Source organism: Muscardinus avellanarius (genome assembly GCF_963383645.1).
Source record: "Muscardinus avellanarius genome assembly, chromosome: 1".
NCBI lineage: Eukaryota > Metazoa > Chordata > Mammalia > Rodentia > Gliridae > Muscardinus > Muscardinus avellanarius.
The window spans coordinates 148,867,387-148,883,994 of NC_137786.1; positions in this window are offsets into that span (position 1 = coordinate 148,867,387).

The window sequence follows — 16,608 nt, forward strand, 5'->3', positions numbered from 1 at the left end:
GATTTGTATGAAAATGAAGTAGTGGAGAAAGGGCTTTCGAGGTCAAATTTTTGCCTTGTAGGGGGAAGAGTGATAACAGTTTGCCATTTAGATAAAGCATTTGAAAAATTGAAGAAGGGTACAAATTGATGCAGTAAAACAGGACAGAACACTGTCTTAGTCAAAAATTCTCAGTGATATCATCTAAAGCAACTAAACACAATTGAGAGGAAAGATTTATTTATTTGAAGATTCTTGGAGATTCTGTGTTCAGTCCATGTGAAGCCAGTGCCTGTGCATCTTAGGGCAAGGCAGTGGGGAGCAGAGAAGAGAGCAGTAGTCTGCTCTCATATCGTGGAGGCCTTGGAAACCAGCTTGCCAAAGAGCAGGGGATTCAGAGACACAAGCACAGTATCTAAGATCACATCCCCAGGGATTCATCTTCTCTAGCCACACCTCACCCACCAAAGTTTTTACTGCTGAAAAGGTTGTTATATAAATCCTGAAATCTGCAGACTACATTCTGTTTCTTGTCATAAAAACTATATATTTTTTTTGTATTTTTTGGTGGAGTGGTAATAGCAGGGGGTTGGCACTGGGAAGAAAGAAAGAAAGAAAGAAAGAAAGAAAGAAAGAAAGAAAGAAAGAAAGAAAGAGAGAGAGAAAGAAAGAAAGAAAGAAAGAAAGAAAGAAAGAAAGAAAGGAGAAAGAAGAGAGAAAGGTCAGAAAGAATCATAACCTATAGGAATTATAATTTTTTTTCACTAAACTACAAGCTTTTGCCCTAATAAAATCAATAATATTTTTTATTTTACTCTAGACCAAACATGGCTTATAACCATTTTCTTATATCACTAAGTTCTGTAATAAAAAAACACAACAAAAATTCAATTAAGAGAATAAAAGCCATTTTTTCAAGATTTCAATGTTATATAAACACATCATAAAAGCAAGCATCTGAAGAAGAAAATATAATTAAATTTCTTTCTTAAAAGAATAACTTAAATATATTACTTTACCTTAAATGTTGGTAATTTTATTTTAGCTTAGTGCCCTATAAACAAATTACTTAATGAAGATTATAATCATTCTAAAACTATACTATCTAAATAACTAAAAAGTTATTGTAACTTATACTCATTATAAGCAGGTATCACCAGATTTAAATGAACACTTTAATCATCATAATTATAAGGCTGTGCTTATTGCCTGAAGCACTGAAATTTAATATTGTCAGCCCTGCCTGAAGGGTCTAGTCTGGTGCCAGAAAGAGAAAAAATACACTAAAATTCTGATAACTAGAAGTAATTGATTGACTAGAAGTCAGAGATTTGCAAATAACAAAGCAATATGTCACAAGCATTTTTTAAAGTTAATAGTCAATTCTCATTAGTTTTAGCTCTTCTTGGAAGACCAAATAATATTAATATATTTTTAAAATAATGTCTAATTTAAAATATGCTTTGCCTACATCAAATTGTAGGTATGAATTTTGCTTGAATAAAGTATGCAGAAGGAAGCTCTGAATTACTGATGTCATGACAACTGTGCAGGTATGCAATTGGGGATGAATTTTATTTACCTCCAGGCATAAGTAAAATTTATTAATTATATTTTAAGAAGAAAACGCTTAAGAGATATTTGAAACCTGTTCAGTAAACTAAAATGTTATCATGTAGTATTATTATTTTGCTGATATTTCATAGCCTTTGGTGAGGTTTCTTAAGAAGTGGTAAGGCAAAAAGAGAGTTTGATAAGGAAGAAGCTATTTAAATGGAATCCCCGATCTTTAGAATCAGTATTTCATCTGAATTTTACAAAGTTAATTCCCTGCTAGATACCTTCTTGGCACACAGCCCTGAGATTACCTTGGACCAACCTGGGTGGCCAAAAGATGCTCCTCAAGTGAAAATAGAATGTAGACAAGTTTTCAGGTCAAGATGGGACCAATAAATAGATTAGACTCTAATGCAACCTCCTTACTTCCCTGAATTGTTTACCATTTTCTTCTATAAGTCATCCCATGACTGCCCTGCTGTTTTTCCCTGACTAATTCTATAACTGCTTTGCTGGTTCTTGTGTTCAGTCATTTTTACAATGTTTTGGTTAAACTATCAATAAAAGAAAGAGGCTGGTTGAAGGAGAGCAAAATATTTTCTGTCTTTTCCCCAGCCACCCAGTATCTCTAACTTTGACTCTGAATCATTCATGTGCAGAGACATCTCATCAGCAGCCTCGTTGGGACAATTTCCTAAAATTGAAGTCTTAGAATCAGTACTCAAATGTTCTTTTTCTTAATTAGTACATTGTAGTCATACATCTTAATGGAGTTCAATATGTTAGGGAATACATGCACACATCACCTTAGCTTTTACCCAATTCCCACCTCATTTCCTAACCCTCCCTCCTTCTCATGTTTGGCTTAGTGATTGACATTGATATGTTTGAAGGTGCATCATGTACATTAGTTTCCTTCTTCTACACTCTCATTGCTCCCAGTGAAGCCTCCTTATTTGCTTATCTATGTTTTCTTCTCCTTCATCTTGAATTCCTTCTCTGAACCTTTTCAAACCTAATTTCTACATATTAGGGAGAGCATCCAATATTTTACTTTTTGTTACTGAATAATCTCACTTAACATAATGTTCTTTGATTCCATCCATTTCCCTTAAATGACATAATTTTGTTCTATTTGTGGTTGAGTAAAATTTTATTGTGCACATATTTCATAGATTTGTAGTCCATTCATCTGTTGATAGACACCTTGGTTGTTTCTATAGTTTGGCAATGGTGAATTACTGCAGCTATTTACATAGATACACATGCATTAGTTTGGTAGTTTGGTTCCCATTCTTGTGGGTAGATACCCAGAAGTGGTTTTGCTGGATCATATGGTATATTTGTTCCCATTCTTCTGAGGTTCCTTCATATTGTTTTCCAAAGTGGTTGTAATAATTTGCAATCCCACCAACAATTATTAGAGTTCTCACTTCTCCACATGCTTTCCTGCATTTGTTGCTGATAGTGTTTTTTTTTTTTTTTTTTTTTTTTTGGTGGTGGTTCTGGGGTTCCTGTAAACCATTCTACCTCTAGGCTACACTCCCAGACCTATTTTTATACTTTTTAGAAACAGGGTCTCTTTAAGCCAGCACGGCTGGCTTTGATCCACTATCCTCCTGTTTCTGCCTCACAGCACACGGATTACAAGCGTGCGCCACCATGCCCAGTGAGAAAAGATTTTTAATTCCATAAATTTTGAGTCTAACTTCTGTTGGAGGTAGTGCTTTTTCTTCTTTGCTTAGTTTTTTTGTTAATGAAAAATATTTTTCTCTTTCTTTGATGTTTATTATTTATTTCTTCTTTGCAGTTAATCTCTTTGAGTATTTATTTCTAGTGCTGGTTTGAAAGACATAAATTCTTCTAGCTTCAATTTGATATGGAAGATTTTTATTTACCCATCCGATTTGAGAGATAATTTAACTGTGTAGGAAATTTTTGGTTACAGGTTTTTTTTTTTTTCAGAGTTTGAAATATGTTATTTAAGGCCTTCCTGGCTCTCATGACTTGGTTTGGGAAATCTGGGGTGATTCTAACTGGTTTGGCTCTAAATGTCACTTGGACTTTTGATTTTGTTGCCTTTAAATTTTCTCTTCGGCTTTTACATTAGTCAATTTGACTATTATGTGGCATGGTGAAACTTTTATCTGATTTTAAGGGGTTCTATAGCTTTCCTGTTCATGTGTATTGATTTCTTTTTGTTTGGAAAATTTTCTGATATTAATTCCTGAAAATATTGATCATTTTGGTTTTATCTTCTATTCTCTCTTTTATTCCTATTGTTTTTACGTTACTCTTCTGAGTTAGGTCCATATCTGTATGATGTCCAATTTACACTGAAAAATTGTTTTTCTAAATTATATACTATACATTCATTTTTGGAGTGATTATCTTTTAAGAGTGATATTCTATTCTCTATGTGGTCTATTCTACTGATAAATTTTATAGTTTTTTACTGATGCCTTCACCTCAATGACTGCATTCTTTATTTCTCTCAGCCTCTCTCCATTTTTTTTTCAGAAATTCTATATCATTTCTACTGTTACATTCCTGATTTTTCCTTTTGGCAATTCTTTCTTCTCTCCAATTTTGTATTGTCAGGTTTTGTTATTGTGGAGTTGTGTGAGCTCGTTGCTTTTTTTTAAGTTTCTCTTTCTCATGATTTCACAAGTTTGTATCTACTGCTTTTGATAGATTTCTCTCAGTCTCTAGGTGTCAGGTGGTATATCCAAGGGCAAGTTGTGTTGTATTCAACAATGATGGTTGAGTGAGGAGGAAAGTGAAGTTCTAAATTCAAGAATAGTGTAAACCCACAGTTAATATCAAATGAAATATGAGTATGAGTTTAGTAATGTAATGTAGTAGAGATTAGAGATAGTGAATACGTAGTAGTATTCTAGTAACCAATGTAGAATATTTAGTATAGTGATATGAAGTGGATTTAATACAGAAGAAGAGAAGAGAAAGAAGAATAAAAGGAAAAAAGGAATGGAGAGAAGAGAGTAGATAGGTAGAAGGTAAGAGGCTTGTGAATGGAATGGAATAGAGCAAACAAAGGAGCATACACAACACACACACACACACACACACACACACACACACACACACCACTCCCACCTTCAACCAGGGCAAATTGCAAAGTCTCAGACCCTGGGAGACTATAGCTTGCTTCGAGAGTCTCAGTGGCCATGCTGGGTGGTCTCCCAGGGAATGGTCTCCTATGGGAATGGCATGTTCACTTATGGTATTGTTCAGTGCTGCTCTGGATCTCTGGAGGGTTTTATGAGCTCAGCTGCCACTGATGCAAGTTGTACCTTGGGTCTTCTCAAAAAGAGTTGAAGGCTTACAATTTTGATGAGCTGCAGCCACTTATTTCATTTTAAGTCAGGGGTCTCTGGCAGTCCTGGTGATCCTGTGGTGGTGATTCAAGATGGTGCTGCCAGCTACAGACTTTGTAGCTGGGTAAGGTATTTTTCTATTCTCTGATCTGCCTTCTAGTTTTTTTTCCCCCTGCTGCTTTTCAATTGCCTGTGCTCTGTTGAGCTTTATGCTGATTTCTTTCATCTGTCAGAATGCTGATTTTATGGCAGTAGAGATCAAGTATCAGTGGGCCTGATATGTGCTTCTTCCCTTGGTCGCCATCTTCCCAGAATTCTTCAAATGTTACTCGATTATTAAAGCAAAATATTTTTATATGTATTCTTAAACGACTCTAATGGAATGAATGAGCCCATTCAGGTGAATCTTTTATAAAGATAAATAAAAATGGAAAATAAGAGACGTAATTGTTTTTGTTTGAAATAGAAACTTTTTCACTAGTTATATTTTAGAACATTACTTTGACATTTATATGATAAGTTCTTTTTTTCTCTATTTGAAATTTGTATAAATCCTTTTGAAGACTAAATGAAACTGATATCAGACTTGTAACTGGGGAATGTGGTTTTTCATGCACTGGGAGCCATTCTTTTGAAATTCAAACATCAAGGAAGATGGCCTTCTCATTACTCAGTTAGGAAGCCTAACTCTGGTGAGCAAATTGATTTAATTAGGAAAGCTACAACCTGTTGTAACACTATGAGCATTTTTTTTTTTTGCTTTTTCTCTTCTTAAAGCCAGTGAATGAACAGAAATGGTCACCCAAGTAAAAGATAAAGTTATAATGAGTTTTGTGACAAAAGCTGTTGCCAAGTCTTACTTGACTATAAGCTGTTGTTCATCTTTCAAATCTGTAATAGATTGTTCCTATTTGGCTAAGGAAGAAGATGAGATTTTGTTCTTCTTTGCAGTCTCTTAACACATTACCTATGTGTGTTATATTCTGACTAATGCTTATGTAGTGGGAGAGAACATCTGTGTTGGTAGATTTTGCCTTGGATTATATTTCCTCCATACTTGGAGGTAACCTGGTAACATGGATGAGGGCTTTACATTGTCATGTTTAAGTGTCAATAGTAGTTATGAAAAACTATAATATGTGTCTCTGTTAATACCATGAAAATTTAATTTTTAGTAACATGTAATATAAGCAAAACAAAATTTCAGATCATATGCTTTCAGTCTGTTGCTTTAAGCATTTGCTAGTTCTTGAAAAATATGTATCTATACATATGCACATATAAACTGTGCATTTTTTGGTGGTACTTGGGTTCCTGGAAGCCCTTCTTCCTCTGGGCTACACTCCCAAACCTATTTTTACATTTTTATTTGGAAACAGGGTCTCCTAAGCCAGCACACAGTTGGCTTTGAACCTGCGCGATCCTCCTGTCTCTGCCTCCCAAGCACGGGGATTACAAGAGTGCACCACCACGCCCAGCTAAACTGTGCATTTTTAATGTAAAAATTTTGACCTGTAGGTGCTTGGAGAGTGGTGGGCATATCTTAAGGTTCAACCATTTTTAATGACAGTCAGTAGTCCCAAATTTATCTCATGTCTAAACTCAGATTTATCTATATAAAACTACTAAAAACTAAGCAATAAACCCAGTGGTGAAAAACAGCCTGCCACAGCAGTTCTCCTGCTTCCAATCCATTAAAGACCACTAAGAAAACACTGGCTGCACAAATGCTCACACCAAGCTAGGATTGTTCCAATAAATGTCTAGCCATAGAAATCCCAAACAGTGAAAAATACTTCCTCTTTCATCGTTCTCCAAAATACTAGTTTGCTCCCATCCAACCAACCAAGAACTGTTACCATGACATGAATAAATATGCTCTATCTTTACATTCCTTTGCAATAGAATGTTTTCCAGAAACTGTCTCAATCCTTCTTTCTTTTACTCTACAAAACTTCCTCTTATAACTAACCCTTTTTAACTCCTACTGAAATGAAAGTGATAGCTGATACATTTCTTTGCTGTAGCTGATGAATAAATAAGAAGTGCTAAATTCATCTGTTGCTCAGTGTTTTATGTGCAAGCAGTATAATCTATATTAACTTATTTCTATTCTGTACAAGGAGATGTTCCAAGGAACAGAAGTAAATGTTCTTATTATTGTATCCTCACTGCCTGACACAGTGCCTGATATACTGAGAGACTCAATTCATAATGAGTCGACATCCTAAGTAATTAGTCAGAGATGAGCCAGGAAGGGAAAGAAATAAGACAGGGAAGAACCTTCCTATAAAGATTTGTGGGGATTGTCCTGTTCAAATGTGATCAGGGACTTCTAGCCGTTACGTTTCAATTTTAGACACCAGCAGATAATTACAAAATTGTGGAACAAAACCCAAACATAACTCTCCCGAATTACTATACATGAAAAGGGATGGGATTTCTGTGAAGTATAAAAATCTCACCATGCAGCAGACTCAGTTTTTTTCTTTTCTTCTGCTCCAGGACCAGCAACCTCTGTGATCTTCTTAATAAAGCCATTCAATAAAACCCATCATACTCACCCTATTTGTGTCCCCAAAATAAAATATTTATTTTGGGGATACAAAGACCAAGGAAAACTTTCAGCCCTGTGACATAACTGGTGCAGTAATTTTGATGTATATAAGGTAAGATGCTGCTCTCCCAAAGTCAGATGGCTATGGCCATGGTTCTCTCCTCCACCTTTCCCCTGATTGTCCTGGGCTCATTTTAGACTCTGCTATTGTGTCTTGCATGTTTTAAGCTTTGCCAGACATACTACTACGTAGCTGGCTCTCTCTAGATTCTCCCTACAGCTGTTTGGACCCCACAGGCCAACCCACCGTTCACCTGGCCCTCTCCAAATTCTCCCTGTGGCTTTTTAGACTCTGCACTCGCTGCCATTTGCTTGCCTCCCCTCAGATTTTGACTGCTACTTTTTAGACTCTGTGAGTCAGGCTATCATGTGTTTGGATTCTCCCTGATTCTCTATGAGATTTCTTAGATTTTTCAGACCAGGTCACCATGTGCCTGGCTCTCCCCTATCCCTGTCACATTTTAGACTACATGGGACAGGTTGCTGTTTGCCTGAACCTTCTCCAACTCTCTCCAAGTCCTTTTAAATTCCATGGGCCAAGCCACTATCACCACCATACACCTGTTCTATCTCAATTGCCCCTGTTATTTTTGGAATTTCTTAGGCCAGGTAAACACATGCCAGGTTCTGCCCTGATTCTTCCTTCCACTTTTTGGATTTCATGATCCATCTGCCACATGCCTTACTCTTCCCCATACTTATCCATTGGATCCAGCCCTTCTGTCTGCATTCACCCTTCTGAGTGGCCCCAATGAGCAGTTCTCTCTCCTATCACTCTCCTCAGAGACTACAAAGGCAGAGTGCTACCAGTGTGTGACTCTCCCCCTCCATCCTCAAAATTACATCACAGCTCAAAAGCTCTGCTTGCCCAGTTTAGTGGCAATGCCAGGCAGAAAAACAGACACGGGTGAATGCAACATTGTAGGGTGCATGCTTTTCAGACCAGCATCTCAGGCCCAGAACCTATTGGTTGCTACAAAATCAAGTTAAATGCTTCAGGACAAGCATATTTTTGTTTATGAACATACTATCCTGGCTGGACACCATTTCTCCTTCCTACTTCATGCAATTTTGGCTCATCCTCACAGACAACTCCATTTTTAATTGCTCCAGGACACATCATCTTTAATTGTCTGATGCAATGTTTTTTTTTTTCCCTCTCTCTAGACAATAAGCCAATAAGGTTCATGCTTTTCAGAATGTCTTTGACAAGAAAAAGTGATTTTAGATACTAACTTTATTTGGTCTAATATCTAAATTTTGCATTTAACCTATAACTATTATAATTAAATTGGATAAATGCAAAAGACAATGAATGCTTTAAAAATATGCTTGGCTTCTTAAAATCTAAGATAACATAGACAGGATGGCTTTGGTTGGGATATTTACAAAAGTCAAAATAGGCTGCTAGAAATTGGGTTACTAGCCAATGTACAAGAATATGCAATGACTTCCTAGTAATGACCAGGGTGCCATATTTCTACAACAACTACTTGCCATCAGTAAATTAAGCTGTTGGTGGATTCTTACGCCTTTGGTCAATGTGCCAGCTCCAGGATGGGTGACTGCCTCATTCTACTGTGGTTTCTTCCCACCCAAGGCCCTTCAATGCCTATGAACAAGTTCACAAGGGTAGGGATTAGGCTTGCTGTCCCAGACTTGCACTTCAAGAGGGTAAATAAATGCTTGGGCACAGCCAGACTAAAACCCAAAAACTTTTAGCAGATATTTTTTTCCTTTATAAGAAGTTTTCTAAGAACAGTTTATCCTATTTTCTCTCTTGAACTCTATGGAGCCAATCCTAGGATTATAGGACTCTAACAAAAAGAGGGAAAGTTACTAAAAAAATCTGCTTAAATGGGTACCTGTGATGTCCACATTATAGCCATACATCTCAATGGAGTGCAAGATGGTAGAGGTATACATGCACACATCCGTCACTTAGTCCTTCTCCAACTCCCACCCTATTACCTTCCCCGTTTTTCCTTCTCATGTTGGCTTAGTGATTGACCATGATATGTTTGTGAATATACATCATGTACATTAGGGAATTTCACTCTTTTATATGCTAGGCCTTCTCAAATTTCTGGGGTGTTCACACTTTTGGAGTATCTAGCCCCACTAACTCTAACCTGCCTTTTAATTAAAGTGACTTATGGCTATTTTTTTTAATAAAAAATATTTTGCCCTTTTAGAGTATAGTATTTTTTTCTGATAAATTCACTTGGTTTTGCATGCTTAGTTAAGCTTGATTTATTTTCTTTTTAATTAAAGGCCGTTTTGTGGGACTGAGGATTAAACCCAGGGGCATTCTACCTCTGAGCTATACCCCCAGCCCTATTTTGTATGCTTTATTTTGAAAGGAGGTCTCATTAAGTTGAGAAATACCTCACTAAGTAGCTGAAGCTGGCCATGAACCGCAATCCTCCTGTCTCAGCCTCCCAAGTCCTGGGATTACAAGTGTGTGCCACAACACCAGGCTAATTAAAGGCTTTTTTTTTTTTTTACCATTTTTTTTTCTACTGTCTTGGTTGAGCAGTTATTCAAATGTTACTTTTCAGTTTCATCTTGATTCAAAGAACAGAAACCATCTCTTATTAGAGATAAAAAAGAGAATGAAAACGGATTTCTGGTGTGGATCTTCCTGCCATGGGAGACAAAGTGATCACCTGAATAACTTATTCATTGCTATCCATGGCTGATAGATTGCCCCAAATATACCCAACTGCATGACTTGTTCCTCATGTCTGTGACATAATAGATTTGTGACAGGATATAATTTGGTTACTGGAAGCTCTAAATTTGGAAGGCACTCTTCGTAGCAAGCATCTGCAACTCTCTTACCTCCTACCTGTAGGATGAAATGCCTGGTAAATGAAGGCTATCAATTTATTTCTGTTTATTATATTTATGTATACATGTACATTGCTTGTTATTTTGCATATGTACTTGTGTCTTCCTGCAATTGGCAGGATTCACATAACAGCTGAGACTCCTGAAGCAGGCACATCACCAAGAAGTCTGGACCATCCCTGCCTTAGCACAGCCAAGTTTCAAGCCCACCCACCCCCACCTCCTTCTTCCTGCCACCCTATGTGCTTGTGGGTTGTGCTTCTCTCTATTACCCCTGACACTTTGTAGACTCACCCAAGTGCCAGACATGGGCGCCACAGCTGCTGTTAGTCCCTGGGCTAGATTCTGCAGACAGTGCCCCTGAGGCACTGAGCTGCTGGGTCTGCAGAAAATCTTGCTATGAGTGACTGTAACAGCCGGAGGTGGACACTGAAGAAGGATGCTGAAGTTTATAAGATTTCCATTTTATTCATCAAGGTGCAGAACCCAGACTCACAGATCCTTTAGTCTGAGCCACTTTTGGGAAATTTTTGAGAAGACTCTGAAGGTTGCATTTTCCAAGCTGACCCAAATGAATGGGGTCAAGGCCCAGCTTCACATAGCCCTGAAGAGAAACTCATCATTGTAGAAGTGCACTGAGGACCTAGAGAAAGAAAGGGACTTCTTATGGTATCGGCTGGACAAGTTCATATCTTCTGCCCAGATGGATGCAGAGGATCACTAAAGGGTGAAGTCTAGGCCCCAGTGGGTTGATGGGAAAAGCGAGGCTGGTGGGGAGGCCTCAGACCCTGAGTCAGCAGTGTCCTGGCTCAGCAAGATGTCTGAGGTAGGCAGTGCTAACTAAACAAAGAAGCAGAAACAGAAGGGAAATGCTGATTGGAAGCCCAAGGCCTGGAGGATGTAGGAGATGCAAGATGTCTATGGGGCCCTCTGCCACTATAAGAAGATTCTGGACACATTTCAAATGCTGAAGAGCATGTCATTGTCCTTTGATCCCTGCTGCATGGACTGCAACATGGTAGCAAAGATTATGGTGCTGCTCATGGTGGAACTTGAGAAGTTGGCAAATTTGTGGTAGTTGGACCAGTCCAAGATGTGCCTGCTTGAGTACTCACACCACTGCTTCCTGGCACTAGACAACAAGGTTCTCGAGGAGGTGCAGGCCCTTAAGAAGAGCAAGTTGCTGCTGCTTATCATTTACCATTTCAAACAGTGAGGCAGCTGCACCTTCTTTCTTCCAACCACAGTAGAGCTGTCCACTCTGCCCACCCACCCAGGCCACTACAGAGACACAGTTATTCAAAACAATTAAAGAGATGGGATATTTTGAAAAATTAGCTTAGAGATAAATGAGTGTTCATAAATTAAGAAATTATAAATTCAAATGATAGCTTATATCGTTTACATAAAAGGGTCCTTGAATTTATTTATAATGATCAAATTTTCCTTAAAATTACTACCATATACAGTTTCTATTCCTAATCAAGGTTATGTTTGCCTCTGTAAGTTATCTTAAATTCATATATTTATTTCTTAAGGGTTATTTCTTGAATAAAAAATTGTTTCATTATTACATATGTTTTCTCTTATATGCCCAAACTAGGGAGTATTCGGAATACCAGAGGGACTCCAGATAATGGAGGGGAAACCTCAGCAAAGCTAGAGAGGAAGAATAGGAGAGGAAGAAGGCTGAGGTTGATTAATGAAGGAGCTACATCTGAATATGTGTAAAAGTTTGAATATAGCATGGTTCACCTGGACATTCCAAAAATATTTTCATCTTATTTGGCCATGATGTAAAAAACAATAACAAAATAAAACAGTCAAACAATTTACACATCCTGGGTCTACTTTCAAATTACAAGTGGTTATCAATTTTTATAACTCTAATTTTACATCTAACTTTAATTTTAACTCTAATTTATATTTGAACTGTTTTTTAGTACTGGGGATTCAATACAAGGGTATTCTCCTAAGATTCTACTTCTAAGTATTTTATTATTTTGATACAGGGTCTTACTAGGTGGCTGAGCTTCCCCTTGAACCAGTTTCAATCTCCCAAATTCTGCAATTACAGGTATGTGAATACCTGTAATCTCCTGAATGGCAAAGAAAATAATCAATTCCAAGAAGTCTTAACTCCAGAGTGCCTATTTTTAAACAACCCTAATAAGAGTGATTTGGATATTTGTAGGAACAATGGACTCTCTTCCTTATGAACTCTCAACTGTTAGCATTACTTTTATCAGTACTTATTAAATGTAGCCACTTTGCAGTCAAGACATTTTGGATTTGAAGATGAAAGAACCGGAGAAAGGTGTTTTATTTTTTCTTTATAGATCACGAGCTTTAAGACTATCCATCTAATATAAAATTTAAATTCTATAAATAGCTTTGAAATAAATGAGTTCACTAATCCTTTAAGACTCTGCCATAATGCTACCATTTTCATAACAACTTCTCTCATACCTCTAGAAATTATTAATTTCTTTCCTAGGATTTGTGGGACTTTATTAATCTTTTTTTATTATTGTGTTATGTTATGCTACAATTACATATATTTGTCTTATTTATGTAATACAGTAGAAGCTCTTTGAGATTAGACTATAATGTAGTGGTATTTGTATTCTTCACAATATCTAACATAAAACCTTATGTAAAATGCTGAATGAACATATTTAAATGAGTTAATAAATATTTGATCCATGTTACAATTGTTTTTATGTTAAAGTATTATTTCTAATCAATACATTTTGGGTTATTAATGTTTTAATCTCATCATATGGATAGACATGGCTGAGTTCCAATCCCTTCTCTATCAGCTATCACTTTAAAATATTTAGTTTTTTCTCATCTATATGCTGGAGATTACACTTCCTGCTTCATTGATTTATTTTTTTATACTTGTATTGGTGCAATGTATTCTCATAACATACATGCACACACTACTTGGTGGGCTTTCCCACAGCTCTCTACCCACCTTTCTCCATACCAGGCATTAAGATTTACACTGGTATTCTTACATATGAACATAATGTCAATGAAAATAATTACTCTATTGATCCTCCCTCAGCCCCCTTCCCTTCACTGAAACGACCTCCCTGGCTCCACTCAAGTTTTTCCTCCATTATCTGAAGCTTCTCTAGTATTCCAATTACTCCCTTTCAATAGGAGAGAAAACATATGACCTTTTACTAATTCTGACTGGCTAATCTTACCTAACATGGACCTGTTTTCCAGGTCCATCCATTTTCCTGAAAATGATATAATGCTATTTTTCTTTATTGCTGAGGAAAATTCCATTGCATGTGTATCCCACAATTTAGTAATCTGTTGATGGACACCTACTTTAGTGACATAATTTGGCTATTGTAAATTGTGCTGATATAAAAATTGATATGTATGTACTACTATAATTCTCTCTGGATTTATTTTATTATTTATTTATTTAATTTTATTTATTTATTTATTTATTTTGGTGGTTCTGGGGTTCCTGGAAGCCCTTCTACTCCGGGCTACACTCCCAGACCTATTTTTATATATTTTTTTATTTTGGAAACAGGGTCTCTTAAGCCAGCAAGGCTGGCTGTGAAACAGCGCGATCCTCCTGTCTCTGCCTCCCAAGCGCGGGGATTACAAGGGTGGGCCACCACGCCCGGCTCTCTCTGGATTTAATTACTTTGAAAAGCTGAATTATATGGTTAATTCATTCCCAATTGTCTGAAAAATCTTCTCACAGATCTCCATACTGGCTGAACTAATTTTAAATCCTATCAACAGTGTAGAAGAGTTCCAATTTGCTCAAATTCTCACCAGCATTGTTTTTTGTTTTTGATGGTTGACTTTTTTTTTTTTTTTTTTGGTGATACTGGGGTTCCTGGAAACCCTTCTACCTCTGGGCTACACTCCCAGGCCTATTTTTATACTTTTTTATTTGGAAACAGGGTCTCTTTAAGCCAGTGCAGCTGGCTTCGAAACTGCGAGATCCTCCTGTCTCTGCCTCCCAAGCGCGGGGATTACAAGCGTGCGCCACCGCGCGGTGACAGTTGCCATTTTGATTAGGGTAAGATAGAATCTCAGTGTGGTTTTGCTTTGCATCTCCCTGATTGCTAATGATTTTGAACATTTTTTCATGTATTTATTGGTTATTTGTATTGCTTTTTATAAAATGTCTATTTAGTTCATCTGCCCATATTTCGACTGGGTTATTTGCATTTATTGTAACATCTTTTAAGTTCCTTGTATATTCTAGATATTAGTCCTCTATCAGAGAGATTACTCACGAAGATATTCTCCCATTCTGTAGGTTTTTATTTAGACTTTTGTTTTCTTGATGAATAGAAACTATTTAATGTCATCCTATTTATTAATTCTTGTTTTATTTTTCTGTGTGTTGGAAGTCTTGTTAAGGAAGTTTCGATGTGTACCTTATGTTAAAATTTTGGACATATGCCAACTTTAAGTAGCTTCAAAGTCTCTGGTCTAATTTCTAGGTCCTTGATTTATCTCCAATTGATTCCTGTTTAGGGTGAGAGGTGAGAACTTAATTCCATTTTTCTACAAATTAATAACCATTTTTCCCAACATCATTTGTTGAAAAAGCTGCCTTTTCTCAAATTTATGTGTTTGGTACCTTTGTAAAAAATCATGTGTTTGGATTTATTTCTATCTTTTATTTTCTTCCATTGGTCTATGTGTCTGTTTTTGTGTCAATACCATGCTGTTTTTATTACTATAATTCTGTAGTAAAATTTGAAGTCACAATTGTTATTCCTCCTACATGGGTATTATTGCTGAGAATTGCTTTGGCTATTCTGGTTCCTTTTTTCCATATAAAATTCATGAGTGATTTTTTTATAGGTCTGTGAAGAATAACATTGTTACTTTGATAGAGATTGCATTGACTGTAAATCACTTTTGGTACAATCAATTTTATGGGATACCTTTTGAAGTACTGGGTTTAGTTCTTCTGTAAAAGTTTTATAGAATTCACTGGGAATCTGTCTGTACCTGGGTTTTTCTTTGATAAAAGAATTTTTGTTTTTCTCTTTGTTTGAAATAGATTAATTTACATTTTTTATATCATCTTGGTTAAGTTTAGGTGGTTTGTATGTGACTAGAAATATATTGATTTATTTTATGTTTTCCAATTTATTGAGTATAAATTTTCAAAATATTTTCTGATGATTCTCTATTTCCCCACCGTTTGTGGTGATGACTCCTTTTTATTTCTGATTTTAATAACATATTGATTACTCTTTCTTTTGTTTAGATTAGGAAAAGGTGTGCCAATCTTGTTAATCTTTTTTTGTTAAAAAACAGATGTTTAGTTTTGCCTTTTTTGTCTTTTTAATTAATTTTGACCTTAATTTAATTATATCCTGCCTTCTACTGGATTTCAGTTTAGACTGTTTTTTTTTTCTTGTTGTTGTTGTTGTTGTTGTTGTTCCAGGTCTTTGAAGAGTGTCAGTAGGTTGTTTATTTTGTGACTTTGTTTTTCTTATATGAGTACTAATTTTCCTCTTAAAAGTGCCTTCAGAGTGTCTCATAGATTTTCATATCTTGTGTTTCTATTTTTGTTTTCTTCTAGGATTTTTTTCTCTATTTCTTTTCTATTCCAATCCTCATTCAAGACTGCATCATTCATTCTCCATGTATTTATGTAATTTATTTTTGTTTCCTGTTGCTAATTTTTACTTTCATTCTATTATGGTCTGTAAAGGTACAGAAAATTATATTTTTTTGAATTTGCTTTTATTTCTTGGGCCTAAATGTGATCTATTTTGGAGAAGGTTTTTATGAACAGCTGAGAAGAATATGTATTCAGCTGTTGTTGGTTGGACTATTCTGTATATTTATACTAGGTCCATTTTGCTTATAGTGTTCTTTAAGTCTAAAGAGTGTTTAATTATCAGTTGCCTAGAAGATTGATTTAGTGTTTGGGTCAAATTGAGACCTAATATACGTAAGAGTTTGTTTTATTAAAGTGAGTGTCTCCAAATTAGGGACATAAATGTTTACTATTATTACATTTCCTTGTTGTGTTGTTGTTGTTTTTTTTAATAGAGAGTGATTTGTTTTTCAGTTTGGAGAATCCTCTGAAGAATGGGAACAAATCTACCATTTTATCCAGCAATACCACTTCTGGTATCTACCCAAAAGAAAGAAAACAAAACTACCAAACTAATGCATGTGTATCTATGTTCATAGCTGCACAATTCACCATAGCCAAACTATGGAACCAGCCACGATGTCCGTCAATGG